The sequence below is a fragment of the Pinus tabuliformis genome, chromosome J, assembly GCF_031772625.1.
Source record: "Pinus tabuliformis cultivar Carrire ecotype Pingquan chromosome J, CPIR1, whole genome shotgun sequence".
NCBI classification, from domain to species: Eukaryota; Viridiplantae; Streptophyta; class Pinopsida; order Pinales; family Pinaceae; genus Pinus; species Pinus tabuliformis.
In genome coordinates, this window is record NC_142295.1 from 1,095,473,907 (window position 1) to 1,095,489,519 (window position 15,613).

Here is a 15,613-nt window from a genome sequence, read left to right on the forward strand (position 1 = left end):
ATAGTCCAGGCCTTAAGGGCACTCGCTCCACAGGTACCAAGGCCTTTCAGAGAGGTTGATGACTTAGTAAGTGCAGCATTGCCCACTTGCATCAGAGCGTTAGGCCTTATGATGACTTGAGCAAATGATACATGTCCTAGAGCACCCTTAGGACCGAGGACACTGATCTTCTTTGACCTAGCACAAAGGATTCTTGATGATTGCACCACGGAAGCCAACATGCCCCCAAGCTGGCCTTGACACTACCTAATGGGCATGCCATGATTTAGAGCATGGATGAGGATGGTCTTCCATGAGATGATTAGGAGGGCTTGTTGCACTTGATGGAGCCCTAATGTTGGAGAGAGGAAGCCTTGCATTGGCAACTAGAGATCCATGGAGATTACGTGGTGACACCACAGCTGGATTTCAGACGCTTGAACATGATTCGAGCGGGATTTGAGGAACACTCCTCAAATGATGGATGATCGTGGCACATAGACACATTTTAAGCCTTCATCCCATGAATACATGATATTTGAAGCCCAAAAAGAGCATGGCATCGACATTATGATGCTTATGACTCACATGTGCGTATGGCATATTGAGCTAGTGGGTTGGCTTGTAACCCAAGGGTTATTTTATGTTTACTCATTGCCAAACTTGTTCAGGGGCTTCTTAGGCTAAAATTAGGTAAGGTAGACCTCATATAAATAAAAGCTCACCTCACATCTCATTTGATCATCACTTGTGGTCTATTTTGCCCTCCTTAGAGGATTTCAACCTAGTTGTTTTTGCCTTGTATTCTTGTGGAAATGTGATCTTTGTGGATAATTTTTCTATTGGAGACTAGCTTTTGTTGTGGAGACATCACTTTCGGATAATCGAGGATTTGTTCATGCATATCTTGTAAGTTGTGAGTATCTTTATTGTTGATTATCTTTTGATTATTATTGCTTGAAATAATTTTTGCTAGGGTGTCTATGTTCCTGTTAAATTGCATATCTTTATATGGAATCTTGATAAAATATTGTGTGTTTTAACTAGAGAGTGTATGACATCCCTTGAGGACCTCCAAGGGAGCATTCTGTTGAAGAATCAAGGGCAATTAGGTGTAGTGTGATTCTTCTTGACTTGATAACAATTTTCGAAGTCTTTTTACAATTTGTCTTGTTAGCTTAATCTTCTTCTTCTTCTTATTAATGCTTGTGTGTGTACTTCATCAAACTTCTACCAAAACATAAGAACAAGAACACAAGATGTTGGCTATTTGCCCGGGCCAAAGCCTCTCTTCTCTTGAGAGGAAAACCCTTCGGTAAATTTCTCTTATTGAAGCTTCTATTGATGAATGCCAAACCCTAGACCCTTGACAAAAAGATCCTCCAAGCACAAGTCAAGCCCTTTGAAGATTACTTACTCTTGCAACACTTCGTCCTCCTCCTTCCAGCTCTTTGTCTTCTTCCCTTTGGCAACTGTAGAGACCTTTTCTTCCTTCGCTTGAGATGGAGCCTTTCTAACTTAAGAAGATGACCTTGTTGCCTCCCAACCGAGCCTTCTTCTTTTTCACAAAGATTGCAAACTTAGAGAAGCAATAGTGCAACCCTAGCTCTTCGCACGTGTGAGGGAATACCCTCACAAGAACTATGTTAGACTTCTCCTTCTTCCTTTGCTTGTATATCCTTCTTCCTCGCTTGAGTGAGAGGCCTTATAGGCACTCTTTTCTAGCCCAAACACTTCTCCTTTATGACTGCAATAGGAGAGTTCGTTATGACAGCAGAATAGCTTTCTTTTCCTTCGCGTGTGTGACTGTAACTAGCCCTAGAATAGTCCCAAAACTTCGCCTTTCTTCCTTCCTTCTTCGCTGCACTTGGAGACCTCTTTCCATGACTTTTCCGTACCCTTTACTCGTCCTCTTTCTCGTTGATTTTAGAGATGATATCATTGTACTTTGAGGAGGTCGAATGGCTCCTTATATAGGAGTTTGTCTCCTTTTAGGCCAACTAGAGGCCAACATGAAGACTTGAGGCTGACTTGCTTGATATAATTTGGATTGCTTCTTTTGATGGTGCCATTGCTTGGAGGAGACTTTGACTTTGCTTGGAGGTGTCTTCTTTGACTCTAATACATAAATATACCTAGTGTAACATGCCCTTAAGGTCTTCAACATAATTTTTTTGACTCACCTATAACACTTTAACATGTGCTAGACCTATTTCAATGAACAAGAAACTCATTGACATATATAATAAAAATAATATTTATTTTCTTGAATAAATACAAATATCAAAAGCACATTTATGAAGACGGAACCTAGTTACATTTCCTTCAACACTTCCTTTTAACTAGGGAGGTATTCATACAACATTACAAGGTGTTTCGCTATGTTTCAATCTTGAAGAATTCACATAAGAGAAATCGGATTGGCAATCCATCTGTTATAGCATCATAGTAACCAACATTGTTGCATCAACAAGGCCTTCACAACTCTATCTCTCAATAGATCAAAGCACAATGTTGGCGTGACCAATGAGTTATAGACACCTTAGTCAATGTCTCTCAAGGTACATACCCACCCGGGTGTTCACTGAGTATGACCTTCTTGGACTATTCTTATCTTGGGTTCCCAACCCTCAAAGAATATTGGTCCTCTTGCCTACTCTTGTCTTGGATGCCCTACACATCCTCAAAGAGTATCGGATGCCAGATGATTACCCAATCCTCCCATTCTTTCTTCCCAATTGAAGACAATAATGTTATGTCTATCTCTTCCTCTCAATTGAGGAAGACATGCCCAAGTATCCTCTAACAAGGTACTTGTCCAAGTTCCTTTGTAATTGGGAGCTTGTTATAACTCTCTCTTAGCTAGGGACCTGTCCATTCATCAACAACTTCTTCTTTGTGGGTCCTCCAGCTGCTTGATCTCCTTCTTTTCTTTGATGTCATGAAGTCATTGTTTGAACTTCTTCTTGGTAGGGCATCATCCATCGATCACTTTCCTTCCTGGTTTGTCATGTCATTGCTTCCTTCATGGAAAGTGGCCTTCTTGACATATATTAGGTTCTCTTGTCATCTTGGTTGCTTCTTTGTCATCTTGTCTATGCTTCAGACTACTCTTCACATGAATGCTTCGTTGTACTTGCTTGTTCCCATGCTTTGATCTATGAGCCCTTCATGAGTTCATCCTGATATTGCTTCAACATTAAATGGTGGTTTTGTTGGATAGTTTCTTTATTGTGACATCTTTGTAGAGTAGAATCAGTTATCTGTAGTTTTCATATCTCCAAGGCCTTCATAGGTGTCAAGGGTCCTTTGATCTTTTCCTTCCTTTGTCAGAGTTGTCCTGCCTTCTTTCAGGAGATGTCTTCAATGGATCTTTGTCAGATAGTGATTCTTTGTGACCATGGTGTTCTTCTCATGCTTGATCTCTTTCTTCATTGGCTTCTTCTTGGATAGATTGGTCAACCACCTTCTACTCCTTGTGGGAGCACTTCTTCATTGCCTACTTCTTGGACTAGTCAACATTTCTTCTTGCTTCTTAGTTAGCAATCTTATACTCCTTATGTGAGTATTTCCTTTTGTTGACCTTCATTGCATTGTAGTACATGCCTTCGAGCATGTCATTGGTGAAAGAGATTCTTTCATACTTGATCATGTCATAGAACTATTCCCATGACTCAATAATATACATATGATGACATGACTTAACTTTGATGCATACATACCTCATCTTGATTCTCCTTTGATCATCTTAGCTTCATTTGGTTGTCCTTGGTGTGGCCCTTCTTGCTTCATCTTAGCTTGCTTGCATATCATCCTTTTCTTGAATCCCATGAATGGGACTCCCAATGAGACATTTGCTTTTGTTTATGAATCTTCTTTTGGAGATTCCATCAGAGGATCTTGAAGACCCTTACCCTGCAAATGTTTCTTTCTTTTTGATGATGGAGGTCTTCTAAGATTCTTAATCATGATCAATTTTTTTTCATTGTGGATGAGGTCTTATACTAGTTATGCTCCTTCTACATGAATATCTTCAGCTATATCTACCATGCTCCTATATTTTGGAAGATATTTCTAAGCATGTATTTTGTTCTATTTATAAATGCTCCTTCTACATGAGTATTTTGAACTCTGTACATCATGCTTCTAGATTCTAGAAGATGTTTCTAGCCATGCAATTCTATTATATTCCTACATGCTGCTATACTACTCAAAACTTTGAAAGAAGACTTTAAGTAAAGAAGTAGACTTAGTCATAGTAGAGATCCGGAGGATCTTCCTTCTTTTGCTTCTTTTCTTCTTTGTTCACGTCTTGAGTCATGTGAGCTTCTTCCCTTTTTCGTTTGTTGTTGTTGTCCTTCTTAAGTTTTGGACAATTCATTTTTTACTGTCCATATTCTTGGCATCCAAAGCATTGGATTTTGGACATATCTCTATTATTTGTTCTTCGCAATGTTCTAGCAAGACTCCGGTGCGGGGGGATGCACAGGGGGGGCGTGTGGGAGTACCCTCAAATTTTAGGGAAATTTCAGGGGTGCGGGGAGATGTCGAGGTATATATATATATGTATCATTCAAGTTCATATTCATTGTTCACTGTTCAATAATGAAAGCATAAAAATATTAAATAGACAATTGAATCATTGATCCATCCTCATCATTCATTTTGATACATACATCATTCATATGACATACTCAAGTCTCATTATTGAATTAATTATTATTCATACATACCATGAGATTCGAAAAACAAAAATAAAAATCAATAATAAAATATTCAAATACATTGATCGATTTCAGATCCAAGAGGACTTTCTATTTGAACATCATAATCACTATCACTATCAGTGTGACTGTGGCTGCTCATGTTGTAATCAACGGTTTTACACTTGCAGGCTTGCAGCTTGTTGTGTCACTGTTTTAATTTATTTTGCAATTTTTTTTTTGTTTTTTTGCCCTGCAGGAAGAGTTTAAAAATAAATAAATTTCTCATCATTTAAATTAAAATTTACAATGCAAATATAGTAGAATTAAATTTAAATTATTAAAATTCAAAAACAAAAACATGAACAAAAAATAAAAATTAAATTCGAGTGACTGTGGTTTGAAGCATTTTGAAGTTTTCATTAAAGTTTATATTTAAAAATTATTAAAATTTAAAACATTATAATTAAAGTTTAAACAGATGATATCAAATTTAAAAAAAATTAAAAAATTTAAAAATTACAGCAGGCTGTATGTTCACTGTTACAACTTTTTTTTTTAAACTACAATAGTAACACATTTCAAATTTCAAGCTTCAGTGTCTACCTGGAGGTGGAGCCGCACAATGTCAGGCACAGAGGGTTGACCGCAAAGGAGGTCCGTGGATGCTGGGCTGCGGCTAGAAGTCGTGGTCAAACTAACAGCGGCTGGAGCAACTGCCAACAACAAGCCTGCAAGGTGATGCAGTTCGCTGTCTCGGCTCAGTGTCTCTCAGCAGCAATGACTCGGCTCAGCGTCTCTCAACTCAATGTCTCTCAGTCGCAGCGACTCAACGTTCAGACAAACAGCGGGCTGGAGAAACGCAAGGTGATTGGCTCAGAGTCTCGGCTCAGCGGCGGCGGCAGGGAGGTTGGCTGGGCGTGTTCACTGTTCACGCTTTCAGCTCTGCATGGAAATGGAATTTCAGCGCTGCTTGGAAATGGAAATGCCTCTGCGTGGAAATGGAAATGACTTTGCGTTGAAATGAAATGAGCTTTTAAGTTTTGCCTTTCATGACTTTTAGGTTTAGACTTTTAAGTTTTAGTTATTGAGTTTTATGTTTTTTTTTTTAGACTTTTAAGTTTTAGTTATTTAGTTTAAAAAAAAAATTTAATGGTTTTGATTTTTGAATTTTTGATTTTTGATTTTTAATTTTTAAGTCCTATTAGACAAATTTAAAGGGGGACGCCCAGGCCCACCCTTTTTGAAGGGGGATGCCCAGGCATACCCTTTTTGGGGAGTCTAGACTCCCACACTGAAGGGGGACGCCTAGAAGCACCCTTTTTGGAGAGTCTAGATTCCCACACTAGGGAAACGCACCCCCTTGCGTCTCCCTGAGACTCCCCAAAAAGGGTGCGTGGGGAAACACACCCCCAAGAGACTTCCTGTCCCGGGTGCGAGGGGTGCGTGCACCCGACCCTGGGGGACGCGTCCCCGTGGAACACTGGTTCTTCGTGGACCAAATTTGCCAAATTTCCCTTTTTCTTGGCCATGGTTGCAAATGCTTGCTCCTTTGATCCCACATCCTCTTTTGCTTTGAGTCTTGTTTCCTCTATCTTGCATAGAGACCACATTTCACTTAGTGGGGTGGCTTCCTTCTTGACATATATGCTTGATGTGAAGTTGCCCCAATCCTCAGGTAAAGCATTGAGTACTACGGTTGTCATTTCTCTGTTAGACATGACTTCTCCTAGCTCATGAAGTTGATCCCTCATCTAAGAGATCTTCATGAAGTATGATGCTATTCCTTCCTTTGATATCTTCATCTTATACAAATCATTTCGAAGAGATATCACTTCTCTAGCTGTGGCTACCGAGAATAGTCTACTAGTTTATTAATAGATTTCTTTTGATGTTTCAAGTTTGGAGACATAAGGAATGAGAGAGTCTTTGATGGATTCATTTAGAATCCTTTGAGCTCTTGTCTCATCCTTATTGTACTTGGCTAAGGCATGAGTTTGTTCCTTAGCAGGGACAGTGATATTCCCTTTGATGTGTTCTAGAAGCTCATTCTCCTTGAGAAGTAAATCAATCGTCTTCTTCCATGCAAGAAAGTTAGTGGTCCAAACCAATTTATTGTTTTAATTGCGAAAAGGCATTGATGTATATTCAAAAGGGGACATATACTTACTTGATAGATTTGAGATGTAGTGGACTTGCTTTCTCCTTGACGACTTGATGGCTTTCCTTCGTTAGATCTTGATGTTCTTCAAGTTACTTTCTCCAAGTGGACTCGCTGGATGATGAGATTTGCTTGATGGCTTGTAGATGATGTAGGTCCCTCTTTGATTTGCTCTTCTTGTAGGTGTCTTTATATAAGGCTCTTCTTCTTACTTTATAGTCTTCCTTGATGAATGATAGATAGTAGACCTTCTTGTTCTTGAAGTGAGATAGACTTCTTGGCTTGATGCTTCAACTTTTGTACATGTCCTTTCTTGATGAGTGTTTTTGAGATGCCCTTTCCTTGATGTGTCACCTTTGCTTCGATTCCATGTTGAAGAATCAAGGGCAATTATGTGTAGTGTTAGTCTTCTTGACTTGATAACAATTTGTGAAGTCTTTTTACAATTTTTCTTGTTAGCTTAATCTTCTTCTTCTTATTAATGCATGTGTGTGTACTTCATCAAATTGCTATGTTAATATTGGCAACTAGGGCCAAACTCCATGTGGGTCATCTTATTCATGGCTGATAATATTTTTATTAGATTCCTCTCGTCGAGAGGTGTAGGATTGATCTAAAGATCATCCGATTCCGATAAGTATTTATGGAGATATGAATTTATTTTGATTATGGTATAATTATCAAGCTGACCTACAACTCATGTAGGCTCAGAAGCCCAACAATTGCATCTATTCAAACATCAATAGTTATGTATAAATACAGGAGGTCTTTTCCTCATTTGGACTCACTCATCTCATCACATCTCTCTCTCTCTTACGCAGAAAAGAGGCTCTTCTCTACTGCGCAGAAAAGAGACTCTGTCTCACACGTGGAAGGAAGGACGCAGTTTTAGGACAGCAACTGCAGAACCTAAGTTTGACCAGCGTTGACCAAAAGACTCCCTCCTCAGAACTGCGTTGTAGGTCCATCTGGATCTCCTCTGAAGGCCCATTTTTGGTGGTGGAATCAAGCCGATCCGACGGTCGGTTTGCAAGATATTGTTTGCCCTAGTTTGGGACAGATCTAGGGTTTGCTGCTGCTGTTGTAAATCAGATTTATGTACTATTTCTCTCTGCTGGATTATTGAAGATAAAGGAAGATTTGATCAAAGGGTTTCCCCACATTGTTGTTTGTCCCTGGCTAGCTGCCACATCACGTGTCTCTTGTCTTGGCTTGTTTTCTGTCAATCCTTTAATGTTCTATCTGCACTTTACCTTATGTACATGTGATTGCTAATCTGTCGATAATAATAAGAAAGATAAGTAAACTGTTATAAGCATAGAACATACCATAACTTAACATGCTACCAAAACATAAGAACGAGAACACATGATGTTGGGTCTCTGCGAGGATTAAAACCTCTATTCTCTTGAGAGTAAAAACCTTTGGTAAATTTCTCTTATTGAAGCTTCTATTGATCAATGCGAAGCCCTAAACTCTTGACAAGAAGATCCTCCAAGCACAAGTCAAGCCCTTTCAAGATTACTTCTTTTTGCAACACTTCGTCCTCCTCCTTCCAACACTTTGTCTTCTGTTAGCGTCACTCTCTTAAAATTCAATAATAAATCCAATTATTAAATTAAATAAATAAAATCACGAGAATTCCTCAAACTAAGGAGTCTAGTTTGGATGAGAGATTCTCTCCAACTAGCTCTCCTAAATTAATGTGTAAGTTGAGAAATTGTCTCAACCAAGTGAGCCTAAGATAGACGCACTATCTTAAGACCACTTACTCATGTATTTAAATGTGTTATTAAATTTTTTGAATAATGAGAATTACATGAGCACGAGAGACCACATGATGACTCTCTGTCTTTTCCACCAGTTTAATTTTTGTGTGTTAATTTGTTGTGCATATGGTTATATGGCTGTGTGATTCTTATTCATCTTCCTCCCTTCGGCAACTGTAGAGACCTTAGATTGTATGCTTTAGAATGATTGTTGACCTTTTCTTCCTTCGCTTGAGATGCAACCTTTCTAACTTAAGAAGATGACCTTGTTGCCTCCCAACCGAACCTTCTTCTCTTTCACAAAGATTGCAGCCTTAGAGCAGTAGTAGTGCAGCCCTAGTTCTTCGCATGTGTGAGGGAATACCCTCACAAGAACTATGTTAGACTTCTCCTTCTTCCTTCGCTTGTATAGCCTTCTTCCTCACTTGAGTGAGAGGCCTTATAGGCACTCTTTTCTAGCCCAAACACTTCTCCTTTATGACTGTAATAGGAGAGTTCATTATGACAGCAAAATAGCCTTCTTTGCCTTTGCACGTGTCGCTGTATTTAACCCTAGAACAGTCCCAAAACTTCGCCTTTCTTCCTTCCTTCTTCGCTGCACTTGGAGACCTCTTTTCTTGACTTTTCCGTACCCTTTACTCATCCTCTTTCTCGATGATTTCAGAAATGATATCATTGTACTTTGAGGAGGTTGAATGGCTCCTTATATGGGAGTCTGTCTCCTTTTAGGCTGACTAGTGGCCGACATGAAGACTTGAGGCCGACTTGCTTGATATAATTCAGATTTCTTCTTTTGATGGTGCCATTGCTTGGAGGAGACTTTGACTTTGCTTGGAGGTGTCTTCTTTGACTCTAATACATAAGTATACCTAGTGTAACATGCCCTTAAGGTCTTCAACATAATTGTTTTGACTCTTTGACTCACATATAACAGTTTAACATGTGTTAGACCTATTTCAATGAGCAAGAAACTCATTGACAGATATAATAAAAAAATATTTATTTTTCTTGAATAAATACAAATATCAAAAGTACATTTATGAAGACCGAACCTAGTTACATTTCCTTCAACCCATTTCTCTTGATTTTTTCCCCTCGTAAAGTGGTAACTCGAGTTTTTCTTCCGCTTATTCCCTTCTAGGGTTTGATATCTCAATAGTAGGTTTCCCTTAGAGTTCATTACCGAAGGAACAATCACGAGCTTCCTCATAGGTGATCAAACTTCATTAAATATTTTTTAAAATTTTATTCTTCTCTCTACTCTGATTCCTAGTCCTTCAATGCTGACTGCTAGGCTATGGCATAGTGTTGAATTCAACTAGGAGGAAGACGCTAGTATGAGGTGTTTCTCATGGACTGAGTCTCATTGCATCAAAATCTAGTCTTTTCCATGGTTAAATTTTCCTCCCTAGGGCTGACGTCACAGACCCTAACTATTTTTCCTCAGGAAACCCTAAATTATCACAAGGGATTTAACTTAGGGCTTGTTGAAGGGTTGTGGCTCCTTCTGTTGATCATATCAATTTTTCACAAGCCTTTTCTTGTCTTATGCACCTTGGTAAGCCATTATGATTGATTATTCCATAAAACCATGGGTCATAAGTGCCTTTGATAGGCCTCTTGAAGAGGACACTATTCCTTTTTCTATTGGATTGAGCCTTGTCCTTAGTTTGAGTGCCCTTCTTAAGCTTATCTATTTGTCACCTTTGAACCATAGCCTTAAAATACCTGTTAGTTGACTTATACAGAGAAGCCTCCCTTGTGGTGAAAATACTCTAAAGAGCAGGAGGTGGAGTGCTATGGTGACTGTTACTTACTCAAACTAGCCGGGGTCCTAGGAGTGGATCCTAAAGAGACAACTACTAGGTCAAGGGAAATAATGGAGCAATAGCCCATTGTCATCTCAGCTAAAGCGCCCTGCTGTTTACGAATTTTCACTGATGGGAGGAGACCCGGTATGAGGGGAATCACTAAATGAATGAGTCATTGAAGGGATAAAGAGTGATTCCTAAGGCCTATTCATGAGAGAGACTCAATTGTATGGTTTGCTTCTTGGGAAACAAGGTGTAAGGCTCTTTATGTAATATTTCTAATAGAAATTTACAATGATAAACAAAGCAAACATAGAAAACACACACACATAAAATTGCACCACATTAAACACCTAGAAAATGCCAAAATCTACGCTGAGCTAAGCCATATTAGTAAGATAAATGTTAGGTACAAGATAAGATCAGAATTCATGCACCTGGGCTTGCTCAAGGCAAGCTAACAATGCCCAAGTGATGAAATCAGATACAAGTGTGGTTGTCCCTTTGAAATCTGCACTGCTGGCTGCAAGAAATGGTTGCTAGGGCCTCCTCTGGTGCTCAGAAAATTTCGTGAAATTAACCCAGGCCCTCCACCAATAACCCACAAAAACCCACGAAGGAATTGGCCAAATGTTGACCTTGAAATTTCAGCCCAATTTCTCCTAACTCCTCCCGCTGCTGGCTGAGTTGGGATCCCTGTTTGACCCCTCAAATCTGCCCAGAAAATTCTGCCAAATTATTTATGAGATCCTTGTCAAAAACCCAGAAAGGGTTTGCTCTAGTTTTGACGCTCCAAAATTGACCCCAAATGCTTGGACCTCCTCCACACGCAGAAAATGTAACCCGCGACAGATGCAATGTTTGCTGCTCCACCAAAATGCTAGAAAATCCCCCACAATCCCCTCTAATCCAAGTCCAAATAGCCCCAGCTCCTCGAACCCTTGCGCAAGCCACCCCAGAAGTTGCTTCAAGAAAGGATTGCACAATCCATGAACATAATGACGTAGGCCCTCCTCCAGGAATTCGAATGGTTGTTGGGTGATGATTTTTGTCCCTGCAAATCTCCCTCCTGTGCTAGAAAATTGATCAAAGAGTGCCCCAACAACAATACAACCCCTCACTTCGGCTCTTCTCTCCTCCAATCACTATTTGGCTCCCTAAACTATGTCCCAGCGAACTCAGAATTCTTGCTGCTTGCGTGGTCTTCCTTCCAACTGCAAAAATGAGTAGAATTTGCCTCCCTAGGGTGGCACTCGTGGTCCATCGAAGAAGAGGGTGAGATTTCCTCTTGGAAACCGCTGGTTTTAAACAACACCTGTGACTCAATTGAATAGCTTGTGCAACAGTGTAAAATGTCAAATGATCAAAAGTGTTGAATGATGCTACCTTCCTCTTATTTATAATTGCTGCTCTCTTCCTTCATGTGGGCCCCTACACCAAGTAATTCGAGCTCCGTCCTTAGTGATTCAAATTTCTCCATCAAGGGGGTGCGTATTTCATCATGGGGTGGTCCCCACATCCCACTATGTGATTAATCTTGCCTTTGTCTAATGTTTGGGGCCTCTATTACCACACAACACTAAATTAATTAATGTCCACCCACTTTTCCTAGGTTTGTATCCAAAATTTTCCCATCCATAATTTGCAAAAATTGGGAATGACACTTAGTAGATTTTTTTAAGGGATTTTACACTCTAAGAAGGGCCAAGGGAGTTTCAAGGGCTAGGTTTTGCAAATAATCTTTGTAAAGGAGGGACCTAGTCCTAAAAACCCTTTGTGAAAACTTGGTTTCCAAATGGTCTTTGTGAGATTATCTTCGAAAAGTTGTGGGACCACACAAAACCAAGTAGACCCAAAATTAGGTCAAGAGGAATTGGTCACTCAAGGAGGGGCTTGACCTAATTACGGAAGAGAAGAGGATGAATGGACAAATCTTCTTGGAATAGAATGCAATGATCCAAATGAGGTAACTAGCCAAAAGAAACCTAGGACAAAGAACAATCGTTGAGCTAGGGCTTGGAATATCTCGAGATCCCACCATAGGATTCGTTTCAAATTTGGATGGCCTCTAGAGCAAACTCCAACACAGTTGTGGACCAAAAATCGAAGTGTTTGGATGGCTAGATTGTGAGATAATTGATGCGCTAGGTGACCTATGTAGGCTAGGCCTAGAGAGAAAGAGAGAAAGGTGAGAAAAATATGCTTTAAGGTGATCAGTGGCTAATCCTTTGGGAGAAATGGAGTCAAGGAGATTCCAATGCTTGAGATGGATTCACTTAGTCAAGGAGGCCTCTAGAACAATTTTGCTTGGCAATTAGGGCATGGGCAATTTCTTCAAGGTCTTTACACTTTGATACGCAATACATGATGACTTATCAAGATAAATTTCAACAAAATATCTCTAGGAACATTCACTTATTCATACATGTCCCATGACATGATGCAATGCTATAAAAATAATATATTTGTCATAAAGGCCTTTCTTTGGTTCCAACACCAAACCCCTTGAATAAGCTGGACCTTTCTTGTGCTTGCCATATGTGTGTAGAATCTAGATCAGCCTGATCCTCAACAATATCATCAAGAACTTGTTTCTCAACACCCTTAATTTTAAAGGTTGTTCCAAAGTGTTCATTTGACTAAATCAAAGCAGTCAACTTTGCAGTCACACTCTGGGCAGAGCCAACCCTCGCCTTTAGGAGGAATATTTGCATTTTCCAAAGGAGGTTCCAGGCATTTCTGGTGAAAGCCACGATCACAAGCACCCTCACAAAGGATGATATCATTTTCAAGCATCAGATCTTTTGACCCACACTTTGCGCAGCCTCCCTTTCCTATGAGGTTCTCTGCTACAAACCCGGAGGTTGCAGATTTTAATTCTCCATCATGTTCAAGACTAAAGGTTTCATGTGAGCTGATTTCAGATGATTCTCCTTCATGTTCACTTATTGTGTATTGTTTCAGGTCTTTGTCAACTGCAAAAACAATTTTGCTCATCTTGTGTCTGATTTTAGATTCTCTGAATCTTGGGTTCTCATCCCTATAACTGTTAGGGCTAATTTCAGAATGTCTTCTAGCAAGTATTCCATCTCTACAGATTTCCTGTCTGCTGGTTTCACTGCTGGTTTTGGATTCCCTGCTTCTGGGTTTTTCAATGATATGGCTTCCATGGTGGCTGATTTCAGATTCCTCCCCATCCTGTTCATTCATTGTATACTGTTTTGCTTCCTCATCATCTGCAAAAACAATTTTGCTGATCCCAATCTCCTTTGGATTTCCATAAGTTTTTTCATAACGAGGTATAGGTTTTCTGATATAGTTGCATGAATACCTTTCATTGTCACAAGAGGACCCTTCAGACTGCCCGCTGTCATTGTCACATGAGGATCTTTCAGACTGCCCTCTATCATAGCTTCTGTGTATGAATATTCCATCTCTGCAACTGCTATGCTGACTGCTTGTTTCACTATCTTTAATGGCGATTGGTATTTCAAGTTTACCAGTCTTGTGACTGCTTTCATATTCTCTGTATTTCTGTTTTTCATCTCCATAACTTACATGGCTGATTTCAGAGCCACCTCTGCTACTGGTTATTACATGTCTACAACTTTTGTGACTGTGGGTTTCACTCCCTGTCAAGCCCATTGGTATTTCAATTCTATAACTTTGGCTACTGGTCATAGATTCTGTGTCATTCAGTCTGTCATCTCTCAATTTTTGATGGTTGAATTCAGAGTCTCTGCTCCTGCGTGTTCTGTCACTGCTCAATTCTTCTCCTGCATTCTCTATAAATTGTCTGGTTGCTGGCTTCAGAAATATTTTGTTGCATCGCTGGGGGTAGGGTTGAATAGCGTGGAACTGCTTTCACAGGCCCAACCTGATCAACCATGTTCTGAATCTCTTTTGTAATTTTCTTGCATGCATCTTCTATTTCCTCTTGTCTAGTAAGAAAAACAAGTATGTCCTCAAGTGTCTCACATGTATGTATCTGTACAACTGTCCTATGTGCTCTTATGAACTCTTCAACCATGAGACTAAGATTACCTCTAGTTACACGATGACAAGAGTTAGTGAAGGAATGCACTGGAGTGATTATGGGCATTGCTTCAAAGTCAACTGATACAACGGAGTGTTCAGAACCTGAAAAGGAATCATACTCTTCATCATTACTTTCGTAATTATGATATCTAGATTGTCTTTGCACATCTGGTGGACCAACATTGGATGCATTTGACATTACTCCTTCAGATTCCTCTTCATTTTCAACTATCCCATATGAGCTTCCTGACCTTGTTATTGAATTATATCCATTGTCCCTTTCATCTGGATCATCATCTTGATCGATATCATTATCTATTACATCTTCATTTTCATTATCATCATTCTGATCAAAATCTTCTTCTCTTGCTTCACCTTGTTTTGTTTCTTCATTGTCGCTGTCATCTTTCTTATTGTTGATTTCCTTTCAACACGCTTTAACTTCTGCATATGATTTTTCTAAACACTGAAATGCTTCTTGAATTTTACTTAACTGTTCAACACATTCAGGACATGAACGCAATGGCACATTGTGCGGAAAACAACGTTCAAAGACCCACATGATTATATTGTGCACTATGTCTCTGATACCACTGAAGCATCAAAACTGATAGCTTGGAGGCTTGAATGTAAAAATATACGAGAGGTATTTGTAATAATAATTTATTATATATAAAAATGTATAAGTGATGAATGTTACAATGAGGACCCGCATTTATATACCTAAGCAGGTGTCCTTTCGTGACTGGGCATGTCTTTTAGACATGTCTTTTCACTTAATGACTATTTAACATAATCAATATTTGATTATTTAATATTTACATTTATTTGATTTATTTACTTGTTATGAATTATATTCATAACATTTTTCCTTCGTTCTTCCTAGTGCTTCTATCTGCTTACCAAAGCCTTGGCAGCCTTCACAATGTACCTGCAACCCTCATTAGGAGGTCATGGAAGAAAAGATAGAAAGTGGGGCTAACTAATAGTAAAAAAATAATAGTAAGGGAAGTGAGATATAAAGTACTTATGTTTTGAGGATTGTCGGAAATTGTCAATTCTCTCTTGATCTTTGCCTTCTTGCAGAAATCATTGAAATCCATCTGCAAACTCATCATCTTCGTCCTCATCATCAGCGTGCTGCTTTCCTTT

General features: G+C 39.3%; 1 protein-coding gene across 4 annotated transcripts in view; it reads left to right on the forward strand.

Moving 5' to 3' along the window:
• LOC149230853 (uncharacterized) overlaps positions 1-15,613 on the forward strand; it is a 404,135-nt gene that overhangs the window by 251,424 nt on the left and 137,098 nt on the right. The window lies entirely within an intron of this gene.